General features: G+C 36.4%; 1 protein-coding gene across 3 annotated transcripts in view; it reads right to left on the reverse strand.

The window, feature by feature from the left end:
• Positions 1-12236, reverse strand: part of LOC110376412 (G-protein coupled receptor dmsr-1) — a 56953-nt gene extending 44717 nt beyond the window's left edge. Inside the window, exon 1 of one of the 3 annotated variants that reach the window (XM_021334877.3) lies at positions 11879-12229. The gene's annotated coding sequence lies outside the window, so the exon portion shown is untranslated. Of the gene's footprint in view, positions 1-11878 lie in introns of all 3 variants that reach the window. The other 2 variants (XM_064038214.1, XM_021334878.3) reach the window with 2 other exon arrangements.
• Between the last annotated feature and the right edge of the window lie 1500 nt (positions 12237-13736).

Below are 13736 nucleotides of genomic sequence, written 5' to 3' on the forward strand. Positions count from 1 at the left end.
CACAGAAACTGTAAGCCATACCGTATGTTAGTTGATTTTAGTTGCCCATTCAGTTTAGTGGTCATAATTGGGAATGTTTATCATACTGGAATGTGTAGTTTGTACCTATGTCTGTTAGTTCTTTACGCAAAAATTACTCAACAGATTGCGATGCAACTTAGCATCGCACTTAACTCGTTAAATCAGAATATTTAGGTTACTATTTATCCCGATACGAAAAGTAGTTCCTTCAGGTCGTTCTGCTTAGTATTGTTATATCGGAATAACATTTAGTTTTTACAACAAGTTATTTTTATCAGGGTACGGAAAGTAGTTCCTTCAGGGTGAAAACGAAGGAAGTACGTAGTTCTGAATAACAACAACGCCATATTTGGAATCATTTGAACTTTTCATGCCAATAACTTGGGACAAATAACCGTCTAAAAATAGATTACAATACAATACAGATTATGTATTTCTACCTAACCCTTTGCTGACAGTTGGCGTGAAGTAATGTACAAAATGTGTTAATAATAGTCTCTTAATGGAGCCTCTTCAAATCCTTGACGAGACAGTTCAAGAATAACTGGAAGGGTTTGGTGTCAACAAAAGTTAACGTTGATACAACCTTAGCAATGGCATGAATAAGCAAGGGGTTAAGAAATGTAAATGCTCTTATAATAAATATTCATTGAAATCAGCAATGAAAAATATTTTTGTAATAAAATAAATGTTGCTACAGTTTTACATAAAGCTTGCAATTCATTAAATTGAGTACTAAATGTATTGTTATATTAATATTAACTCGGTACTGTTCGAATCGTTGACCAAACTAAACAATGAATGATGTTAATAACAATGTTGCGGAAATATCACTCATTTAGCTGTAAATCAACAAATTAATTCAGCTTATCAAAACTCTCGTTACCTGTTATTATCATTACGTAAGTAACTCTGTCTGTCTATCACGCTAAAACCACTGAACCGATTTAAATGTCAACTAAAGAAAAGTCCATATAGCACCTACACGTTACACTTACACCTTGGAACTCGGCCCAACAATTACAAAAAGCATTTATTTACTTCACCCACGTTTCTCTTGCAAACTGATGTATCCGTTGACGCATTAAACTGTGTAAAACATAAAACACTAAATTGTTATCACGACTCGTTACTGTCAACTGTTTTTGCTGCGCCTCCTTGTCACCTAACTTCATTTGTATTCAACAGAAAAAACGGATTCACCCAGACATATTTTATTACAGGGTTATTCACTTTCAAACAACAGCTTTGATTTGTTTTAGATTTGAATAAACCATTTTACCGGGAAGTGTTGAAATGAGATTGTTTATTTAAGGCAAGGAGATGAGGTAATTTTCGTGTACGCGTGTCAGGTATTCTTTTTAATAAAAGCTTCTGTCCTCTAGTATGTATTTGGTAACACCGAATATAAAATACATAATAAATCAGGCTAGAAATAATCTATACATATAATAAATCTGTAGAAAGTGATTGTTTGTTCGGGATTCACGTAAAATCTACGAAACTAATGCAGACAATGCTTATATAAAAAAGTTCTACGTAACTTGGGGTATTACTTAGGCTTTGTTTCATCGAAATCGGTTCACTCTATCAAAAGATATGATTAATTTAGTGAATTCAAGATGTAAAATATTACGACACGCAATCTGTTTGACAAAACAGTACAGGTTAAAGTAGCTCCATCTGTGGTAAATAAAATACATCAAGAAGCGAGGTGGTAAATAACAATGAATTACCATTTACATTCTTTATATACTATTATTTCAATAGATGGAGTTGTGTATTTTCCGTAATTCACCATATTTTAACACGTAGTGTAATTTTTCGATAGACATTTCAAGTGTGTTTGTCAGTTTGCCGTGCCACATCAAAATCCAACTATAATTATTACCTTGATGAAAGGAAAATTAATAGATTTCAGCCAAATTTAAAACGGTGCCATCTAAATTATTTTTTGAACATTATGTCAAAAATGATGACTTTAGTGGAACAATTAATTATAATTTAAAGTTACAGATGGAGTTCATATCAGGATTTTTTCATAAACATAGTTTAGCTTATCTTCCACTAATGTGGTGGTCTTAAACAAATTACTTTGAGTGAGTAGTATTATTTTTTCTGATGCAAAATATGAAAACTTAATCCTAGAAGAAATCAGGATCTATCTCTCGCAAGCGCTGCTAAGCGTCAGATAATGTAGGCTTCTGTAGCTTTAAAAACCAGCCCAGATACAAAGTGCAGATAAGAAATGGGAGGTGCCTTATCGCGTCTGAAAACGTACAAAATACGCGTCGCATACCAGAGACATGCTTACTTTCAACTTCCGATCGCAATTAATACACTGTTCACGATTACGAACAGTCTCAGTTAGACCCGAGCCAAGTCTAAAAAAACACCTTTTATATAAAACTACGTTTGATATCATTCAATTACAAAGACAGAATTGTTCTCTGTTGCAAATCCTATCCACCCATATCCTATCCTAATCCAGAATGCATTGCAGGTGTGCATTGCACAAAAACCAATGGTATCCTATTCGAGAAGTCAACAGAGTTGACCTGCCAACGTCAGCTTCTGCGCTAAGCAAGTGTTCTTAATAGTACCATCAGAATTACATTCATCGTTGAATGAGGTGAATAAATTTTCGGAAACCACAATAACAGTAGGAGCCAAAGCGTATTATCGCTTCATAGAGCTCTGATTGGCCCCAGGTGACCAAGTCAGGTATGATTTGTTCGTTCATCAGATCTTTGAAAGTGTTTCGGTGGATACTTACTGTCGTCCTGTTTACGTGTGACACAAAATATGGTATATAAACGTCCTCCGCAAGAGCGAAATTTTCCCAGAGTGCGGTAGTGACGCACAGTATACAACACTTATGTTTCTTTTGATTTGCTGGCTCCACCAAGAAATGACAAATTGCGAGCGTACATTTTGAAAATCTTGGCAAAACTGCAGGTTTCAAGTACGAACACATGAAGTGGACTCTCTCAGATACGTACATTTTGCCTATTCGTGAACTAATGCAAACATTTCGGTGGAGTCCCGGCTTAGGCCACCACATTAGGCGTGCGCGATCCTCGGGCGTGTGAGTAGCGCGGGCGCCGCGCGTGCGTCGCGAGCGCGTTGCGTGAGCGTCGCGTTTTGCTGCCCTGCGGCATTTGTAGCGCGCTCGCGGCGCGCACGCGCCGCTCTCCTTGACGTTTAACTGCTAAGGCGTTTAGCGGGCATCGGGGATAGCGGGCGAAGGGGTAAGAACGCAACTCGAGCGCCGCGTGCTCGCCTCGAGCGCGTCGCTTGCACTCTTCACACATGCCGCAGGGCAGCAAAACGCGATGTTCACGCAGCGCGCTCGCGACGCCCGCGCTACTCACACGCCCGAGGATCGCGCACGCCTAATGTGGGGTCAGCCTTACCATAGTGAGTAAGTGAAACTATCCTACCCTATGCGCCTGCTGATGATGATGACTCATTTCATCATCCATCCAGCTATTCCCCAACTATGTTGGTGTTGGCTTCCAGTCGCCGAATCTGTTCGAGTACCAATATTTTGCTTGGAGCGACTACCTATCTGATCTCTTCAATCCAGTCACATTACAAGACATTATCCATGGTAAGACTGACAGACTTTCTGGCTTCTGATTAGTCACAGCAACTGCAAAAAATGTACAAATGACAGCTTTGTCAGACTCAAAGCATATAGACATAGATTATAGCTGTTTCCTGTGAAAATTACTTACGCACTATACGTAATAATTTTCCAAATTGGCTGACTAGATCCAGAGATATTCACAACGTCACAAACTTTACTTCTTTTGTTTAGATAAATGGTCACATCCACAACACAACCTTGATCATTGAATCTATGCGACTGCTAAGTGCTAATCCTAATTATACTGTCACGTGAAAGAATGCACCTACGGGATAAGTAGTATTTTGACGATTCTATATTGCCCACGCAGACGAAGTTGCGGGCAACAGCTAGTGTTTATATAAATTGAAAATAAATTGTTTTCATAACCATCATGAATATAAACGTAACCATTTTTTTATTTCAATATAAAATACTTGTTCCAGAAGTAAAATGATTTACTGGGAAAACAATTTTTAGTTACCTTTATATGACAAAATTTGTTATGCAAATATAAAAAGGTAAGGCTATTTGTATAATGTTTGTGGGATCGTTTATTCAGTTCTGAAAATTGCTTTTATTTATGAAAATCTAGCTTCACTATCACTGAGTGCCAGACTATTTTTATTGCTGTTCAACAAAGTGTAAATAGTTTTATTTTATACAGGAAGCGAGATAGGTGGTCTTGTAAAAAAATATGTTTTACTAATATTTAAATATCGTTTAGTATTTTTTTTTCTGTGATGCGACAAAATATTTACAGAGAGGACGATCCGCCACATGGGGAATTTGAATAATCCTTGGGATATGGCAAACATTGTTATCCGAACCATTGTTTCGGAAGTCTGTGGCAAAAATAACAAATGATAGGTAAAATTGGTATTCATTTTATTGCTGCCAATATTAATTATTTCGTTCGCATCACAAAAATTAAATCATTTCCAATTTGATATTTTCAATATACGAGTCTTACGCATATTCAGCGTAGTGATTAATGTTCAATTTCGTGTATGTGTGAAAGAAGGCTTATGTGTTCCCTTCATAGGCCAGACGGTGATGATTTTTACGAAAATCTGAATTTGATGTAGCAAAATTCTCTGTGTCACAGATAAGAGGACAGATTGTCTGCATGCTGGTATTTTTTATTTATACGCTATGTCCTACAAACCACGCGGTAGCCAATGCATGATCGAACTACCGTTAGGATATTAATGTTTCACGTTTACAGATACATACTTAGTACTCTGAAATAATAAATGTTGTCATATAGTGACTAAAAAATTGTAATAATGAAAGAATCACAACCATTTACATAAAAGTATAAATATAAATTATCCTAAACAATAATAAGAGCTATGTTTAAGTTATTCAACTGACGACATTACTTATAAACCGAATTCAAAAATATGTTTGAAATTTATCTGTTCTTACTCTTGTTTTCCGTTATCCTACTAATGAATATTAAATAAAGTATAGGCTCTTGTTGAATAATAACATTTCCTATTAAGTGAAAAAACTAAATTGCTTACTGAAATATTTCAGTGTGACCTTTTGAAAGGATTTATAAAACTTTTAAACTATGTAATCCCCACGGAGGTGGTGGTATATAACAATTTTGCTGAAACTAATTGTTACGCGGTTTTAAAGTATCTTATATTTTTATAAGTTGGTTGCTACGGACTTAGTAAAGTAATCTTATTATGTGCTTAAATGAAGGAGAAGAAAACCTTATTTTCAAACCTAGATATAAGCTTATAATACGGATAATATTTTACTTAATTTTGTAATGTTTGTGGATTGTACCGCTTTAATCTGGAAATTAATACAAAAAATGCTTTTGTGAACTCATCGATCAATCAACACCAGTGGAAATGTATTTTAAGAGATTGATTATGCTTTTATTTTTAGTATCGACCGACAGACTTATCAATATTTTTTCTCATCATTCGGTATAAAATAGACAAGTAAATAGATATCATTTAATACCCGGAACATTATTTTAATTGAGTATGCTCTATTACACAAACTCATAAGAATGGTTAATTAGTAGGTCATTTTCAAAGAACTGCAACTATAACAACATTAAAACAATTGATATCTAAGGGCGACTGCACGTGCTAAATACATACAAACCAGTAGTGCAACTGCGGCCGATTTACCTTTAATTTACCCTTGTGTTGATACCTGTAACGACCTCTCAGAAGCCATTATATAGTCCAGCAAATCATACGATTTTCATACAATACAGATCATTACATAGATAGCTGTCATTATAATAATAAGCCAATGTTAACATACTCCTAAGACACATGCCTTCGCACGCCACAAATCTCCAAATGTATGCAGGTATGTGTATGTATAGCTATTATTGTATGTACGTATTTTGATAAAGGTTATATAGCTAATTTATTATGCGTGTTATGTAGAACGGGGACTAAAACCGTCAATCATTGGCCGCCTGAGGTTTCACATCACAGGCCGGCCGACCACAACGTAAACATACCTAATGTTGATGATGACGTTAAAATATATGGCGAAAAAAGGTTTAACATTGTATGTATATCAATCAGAAAATAATACCTGAAAATAAAAATGTTACCCTTTCTTTGAGTGGGTTAAAGGTCCAAATAAAATTATCTTCAATTATTACAAAAACTCTCATTCATTTTAACCCCATCTTGACTTAATGAACAACCTGCAGCTACCTGATTAACAAGAGATAAAGTGCCAAAGAAAGTCGTATCTTAGCAACCGTAATATAAATTTAAATACATAAGGATAAAGCTTATTTATTTAGTAAACAAAATACAGATTTACCCCTTTTGAAGTGGGTTTAATCTTAGTAATCGAGTCGTTAATTACACCCGTCGCTAGAGCGAGTAGTGACCTACCCTAAACTACGATGGCTCCTACATTTAAATTAGTTTATTAGTTTATCCCTATTTCATTCACGGATTGACGTCATTTTGCGTTACTAACTGGAGATAGAAATAATAATTGTTTGCTACCAAAAGACCAAGAAGCAGCACCTCTATAATTTTTTAGTAAATAGCTGCTTATTGTTTCTTTTTGTTCAATTCAGTTTTCTCATAATGGCTCTTCAAATATTGGAGGATTCTACTAAAAAGGTTTCTAATTACCAGGATTTAGAACACTAATGCTCATTGCTCGTGTTCTTTAGCCAGGTGAGTACCTCGGATATTTCAGAAATGCTCAACACATGACCTACATTATCTAGCCTACAATTGCAACAGGAACGAACGGAAATCCTAAGCCGATTGATTGATAGTAGCCTGACTGAAAAGGCCTTTGATAATGAAAATTACAGCAGCCTTAAGTTCGAATTCTGAACGTGCAATAATGAAAGGTTCAACCCCTTTCAGTAGCGTTTCACATGACATTGCCTTTTGTAAATCAATTCCTAAACTTTTATAGGTGCGATCTTAAAATTCTTTCGTGTAAGAAAATTCTTTTGTTAAAATGAGTTATAGGTAGGTAGCTGTAATGTAGCACGTGTAATATGGCCCTCAGGTTTTCCGCTTTGTCAGAAGCGAATAGGGACGTGAAAAAAATTGGAGCGAAAAAATCTGCGATTTTAAGAAACTGCTCGCTCTAAAAGCTGCTCTCTCCGCTCAATCGCTTGCTCAATCGAGTTGACTTTACATAGATAGTGTTTCGAATGGCACTCACACTTGGGAACCTGGATGTTCTGACTTGCTCATATTTTGATAGTTAACTCAGTTATTATGTAAATGAGACATCTAAATGGTTTGGTTGTGGGTTGTGCATAATTCCATAATGTTCCCATTTCAAATATGACACTAGAGCGAACTGATTATACAAATACCTTTACCCTGATAACCTCCTGTCCGCAACATTCATTATTGACAGGATTCATTATAATAATCTTTGCTAATAGTATTTTCATTCTGTGCAGTTGGATAAGTTACCCAATTACGATTTACTATCATTACAGTATGCAGTTTTAGTTCTCTCATTTCTTCCGTCTATAATAACTACTAAAATACTAAAAAATAATGAAGAGAGTGTCAAGTTATGGTTTGCACCAAAAAAATTAAGGATGATAAAAATTATTGTTCCTTACAACAAATCCACATCATTTTATTTACTAGCTGTGAAACACAGTGCCTGTAATCTTCAAAGGGGTACACTACAGCCTATATTGTACGACAATATGTGTCCATGTTATCTGATGAGCCGATTTCCATAAATCAACGAACAGCACAAAATCACAATCAGATTTTAGAAAATACTTTTGGATAATATGTACATACATATTTCTATAATAGTTAGCATCCACGTCTCGAAGGAGCTATCTGCCGCAACCGGGTAAGAAGTATCTATGCCATGTGTGTCCTTTCTTAGGCTTCCATTTCATTTCTTAGGCTTTCAGACTACCGGTGGTGTACCAAATTTTATTTAAATCAGTTGAGTAGATATTATTAAGAAGAAAATAATCGCAATCTAATACATTAATTTTATTAGGAACTTCCCACGGGTTATTTCTATAATTAGGATCAATTTCGTTGAAAGTTATTTTCATATTGCACACAATGCGTTAGGTTAGGAAAAAAAAAAATATTTCCTTCGAAATTCTCGGTATCATATGCTTGTAAATACACATTTGGAAGTTTGAAAGCTTATTAAACATTTCTTGGTAATTTCTAAAACGTACTTAGGAATCATAAGGTAAATTCAATAAGAACTTATACCTATGATTTTTCCTATTCTGTAGGGAAATGTACGCGAATGAACGACAGTTCTGAGCCATATCAATATACATAATAGGCACATCATTAAATATAATTCAATTATTCTACTTAATTTATTGTGTTGACAAAGAGAGTAATGATAAAAGTCTATGAATGTTTTAACGTATTTTTCTTGCAGTTTCACCCGCACCCCGAAGGATTGCTTCACGTAACCAGATAGCACGTCCATTGCTGAAATATCCCATTAATGCCCCCTACCATCGTTAACCATTAATTTACAACGGGACGTCCAAACAACACCATATATATTTGTGGGAACGTCAGAAGGAGCCTCGCGGCGGTTCTGGCTGTCACCTTCCATCGTTTGCGTTGCAACTGCCGGAATTCAGAAATAAAGGCACGCTTGTATAGTCCAATGTTCCATTGTTTGGTTTCCTCGCCATTTTATTCACAATCGCACACAATCAGTAAGATGGAATGAGATTTCGAGCCAATAGGTTAGTATGTGCGCACTTCAGTTGGCACCTGTCACCAGAATGACCGCTGCCATTACTCGTCGTGACACTTACTACTCTATTCGGGGTTACCCGCTCATAATTTTAATGTTATAAACGCGCCGACACGGCCGTCCTGCATTACCACACGTCCTCGTGTGTACCGGTTTCATCTTACAGTCTACTCCGTTCGGCCTCCCTGACTCCTCAAATGACTCCCTTTGTCCATGTTGTACATCTTACAGTGGTTATAAATTTGAAGTCCAAATGCAACAAAATGTTTCCCTAAAGTCACACATTTCCGAAAGTCAATGCCACACGGGCCAATCGCTGCCACACAGGTTAGTCATTGCCACAGAGGCTAATCATTGCCACACAGGATACTTATTGCCACGCAGGCTAGTCATTGCCACACAAGCCAGTTATTGCCACACAGGCTAGTCGTTGCCACACAGGCTAGTCATGCCACACAGGCCAGTTATTGCCACACAGGCTAGTCGTTGCCACACAGGCTAGTCATGCCACGCAGGCTAGTCCTGCCACACAGGCTAGTCATGCCACACAGGCCAGTTATTGCCACACAGGCTAGTCATTGCCACACAGGCTAGTAGCTGTCACACAGGGTTCCCTTAGCCAAGCTATCAGACACATGTTACCAACTGTACCACGATGTATACGGGTCTCTTCCTGGTCACCCTGATGCCGTCACACAGGCCAACGAGTCTCTTCCAGGTCACCCCGATACCCATCATAGGTACAGCTTAAAACCAATAAAAACAACAGTACCGCAGACTTTACACAGGTCTCTTCTTGGTCACCCCGATGCCATCACGCAGGCCAAAGGGTATTTTTCAAGTCACCCCGATATCCGTCATTGGTACAACTTAGCGCCAAATGTTACCAAAAATCTATCGTCTGATGCACATTCAATCAATCAATGACGCAAAACTGATTTATTCTAACTTGAGGTTTTAATTTTTAACGCAATTGAAACTGCCTCTCAAGTTTATAAATGTCGTATGACAAATAACCTTAACATAAAGCAAAAATGGATCGATCTCACCGGTTGTCTACTCAAAGTGCGTGACGATGCGCACATCGCTATGGCGCGCAGTACAGCGGCTTCACGCTCGCAGGCACCACGGAGATGCACGAGCACCGACACTCTAAACTCACGATGACACGTCAAGCTCCGCAGGCAGCTGGGATGCTCCATTCACGACCGTAATTTTGTCGCCATATTGCACAATAATCACCGTCATTGTTGAAACATGAAAATTAGATAAATTCGGTTAATTTTCTAGCATACCTTCGAATAACAAGCTTGACTTGTAAAAAAAAAACAAAATGGAAACCGATACCATAACCATAACCGTGGTTACCATACTTGCTGAAATTCTTTATAAATCTTCTTCTAAAAACACCATTTTAAATAATCGACGTTCCATTTTTTTTGAGTGTTTATTTAGCACTATAAGGATTGCAATTTTCACGTGGCAAATTCTCCCGAAACCAATCTGTTCACAAAATTCTTGTTCTACATAGACAGCTCCATGAACATTATGTTGCAGTACGAGATGTTTCCACACAGGATTCTTCCTTGTGTTAGCAGTATCGTATCAGACATAATTTTTTTCGCTACTAGCGTTTTCAATTTTTTTTAGCACGTAGCAGGGCAATCCTGAACACATGTGGGCATTCGGATTACATCCCACTTCTGATGTGGGAACGTCAGAAGGAGCCTCGCGGCGGTTCTGGCTGTCACCTTCCATCGTTTGCGTTGCAACTGCCGGAATTCAGAAATAAAGGCACGCTTGTATAGTCCAATGTTCCATTGTTTGGTTTCCTCGCCATTTTATTCACAATCGCACACAATCAGTAAGATGGAATGAGATTTCGAGCCAATAGGTTAGTATGTGCGCACTTCAGTTGGCACCTGTCACCAGAATGACCGCTGCCATTACTCGTCGTGACACTTACTACTCTATTCGGGGTTACCCGCTCATAATTTTAATGTTATAAACGCGCCGACATATTTATTAAATCATCTTAGAGGAACAAAAAAAAACTGAATACAGAATTTCTGTTACATCCTCCTTTGTAATCAATAACCGTATTAGAATCGAATTCAATAAAGCCAAAAAGCTCTTTGTTATTTAAACGGGAGAACACCATACAATTTCTATTAAAACTCCAAATAACAATTTCCGGGAAAAACTTTTTAACATTACAAACGAGTACAATAATTTCGATAAAATTCCTAATTGTAAGATACCCGTTGTTTACAACAAAATACTGAAATTTAAAAATACGAAATTGGTAAGTATCCGATGCTGAAAACGCTGTAGGCGGAGAAACCACGAAGCGTCTTATTGTTATTAATTAACACCAATTAGGTATCGTAATTGTATACATAAGTATCAACATAATCAAGCTTTTATATAAGAACAAAACATAAGAATATGCTTAGATTATATTCTTTATTAAATGACTCATTTTATATAAACGACGCGATGAAAAAGAAAATTATTTTTACGATCGTCGACGATTAATTCGATAGTATGGCACATAACTGTGATGTAGTATTTCCATAGTACATTACTACAATATTTACGACTGCTTCGTATAACTACGTAATGTGAAAAACTTTTGCATTATCTCTCTGTTTATAGTAGAGTGCTAACGAAAATATTTAGATACGTTTAAAGATGGTTATTCATGGAGTAAGATTGGTGTGTGAATAGAAAGGTATGTTTATTGTATCATTGGAAATCCTGATAAATAATTGTATGCAAATAATAATAAAAATATATAATCATTGACAATACAGAAATTGCTCCTTGTTATCAAATTTTATTCGTTTCCTTTTTGATAATTTTGTAAACAATAAAAAATAATAAGCTATAAAATATGATTAGAGAAATGATCCAAATACCTAACAACGTAAGACTATTTTAAGAAAGACAGACTTTTCAAAACATTAAACAAACATTACTTACCGGGAAAACAAAATTCGAACGAGAAAAGTTCAGAAACTTGCACAACTAATCCAATTATTGTTCACAAAACACTAATCACTACTAAGCTGTTCTGTTTCAACAAAATTGTTCAAAGTTTAGAGATGCGAAAGTATGAATGTCGATATCGATGTATTTCTGCGTACGGCACGGTGGCGTCCCTCTCGGCCGCGGATACGAACTCGACTGAAAACGGTCCATGCGGGCGGCGATGTCCCACGGCAAAGGGCACAATTGTACCTATTACGACTTGTTCACAACCATAGTGTCCCAACTGATGACTATATACGTCACTCCCGTGTCATTATTTACTTGTATTTTAGTGAATCACATTTTTTTCCTTACAGGTATTTTCCCACATTAAATAGAGAAATATCCTGTTTAGTCTCGCTAGTTGGATATTGTTTAATTAATTTCGTTTATTTTGATTTCGGGTTCATTTCTGTTGATTCTGATCAGATAATGGGGAACAGAATAATCAATCGCTCATCGTCTTGCGCTATATTGAGAGCAATCGAAGCTAAACAGTTTTTGGTATAGGCGATAGCCCAATAACAAATTAGCGCTACGCTAATTTTGTGAACAAATGCCAAATATTTAAAGTAAGATGTTGTGACAGTGGGGAGCTAAAATGTCGTTTGTAAAATAACATGCATAGAAAACATTTTTGAAAAGCGACGTTTTGAAAACCGTTTTAATAACTATGAAGGAAAATAATTATATTCGGGACTTTCCCTTTACTTCAGCCTACCTTAATAGTAACTTTGCCGTACTTTTCAATTGGTCATTAATTGTTACTGTTAATGAGGGGCTTTTCAGAAAAAGTCAAACTAATTTTCAACGTGCTTGGTCACTATTACACATATTTTAATTATCTGTCAGCCTTATTTGCTCCAAAGCTGTTACTCTATAATGTCCAGTCTACACTGATGATCAAAGCATGTTCATTCGCTTTACGAGAAGAGGCCTCAGGCCAAAACGGATAATAACACTGTTGTTATGCAGATCATTATCAAAGGATCACAGTCAACACTGTCAGTCTGTCTATGTCCAGTATTATCCAAGAATTTTACTCGAGACAGTTCTATTTTTACCAATTTTATTTCCAAACCGTCGATTCAATTTCTCAGATTTCAATGTCCATCCGAGACGCTTTCTGCCATCAATAATATCTTGTTCCACGAAAAGTTATAGCCGTTCGTATTACTTAGATCATAAATAAGCTGCTAAATCTCAATTATTACTGTATTAAGGTAAGTGTCCTAAGTAACTCCATAAAGAAGGACTAACGTCTTCGTAACTAATTATATAGATAACATGAGAAAATTGGTAAAGTTAAAATTAATTGTCCGCAAATTAATTCTAAGTTGTCGGGTGGCAAATGTTTGAGAAGGGTGTAGAGACTAGAAACAGCCGACGGTGACGTCGCTTATCAACGAAAGCTTACAATAATTTGAGTTCATAAGTCGTTTACACTCGAGAACTATGAATCCGGATCAACCCCGAAAATATTTCATAACTTTATAGCTTCAATATTAAAACAGATTTCAATTTACAATTTTTTAAAGATCGTTATTAGTTTTTTCTTAACGTAACTCGTAACTGGGTTGAGGAGGTCAGATAGGCAGTCGCTTCTTATAAAACACTGGTACTCAGCTAAATCCGGTTAGACTGGAAGCCGACCCCAATATGGTTGGGAAAAGGCTTGGAGGATGATGATGATCATTAGTTTTTTCTTTATAAAACCAACGAATCCTTTAACTCGTATTCATCATATATAACTTGCGAAAATTGTAACGTTAAACTCAAATATATCTGTTATAATATAATAACGTTCTAA

This window comes from Helicoverpa armigera, chromosome 15 (assembly GCF_030705265.1).
Source record: "Helicoverpa armigera isolate CAAS_96S chromosome 15, ASM3070526v1, whole genome shotgun sequence".
NCBI classification, from domain to species: domain Eukaryota; kingdom Metazoa; phylum Arthropoda; class Insecta; order Lepidoptera; family Noctuidae; genus Helicoverpa; species Helicoverpa armigera.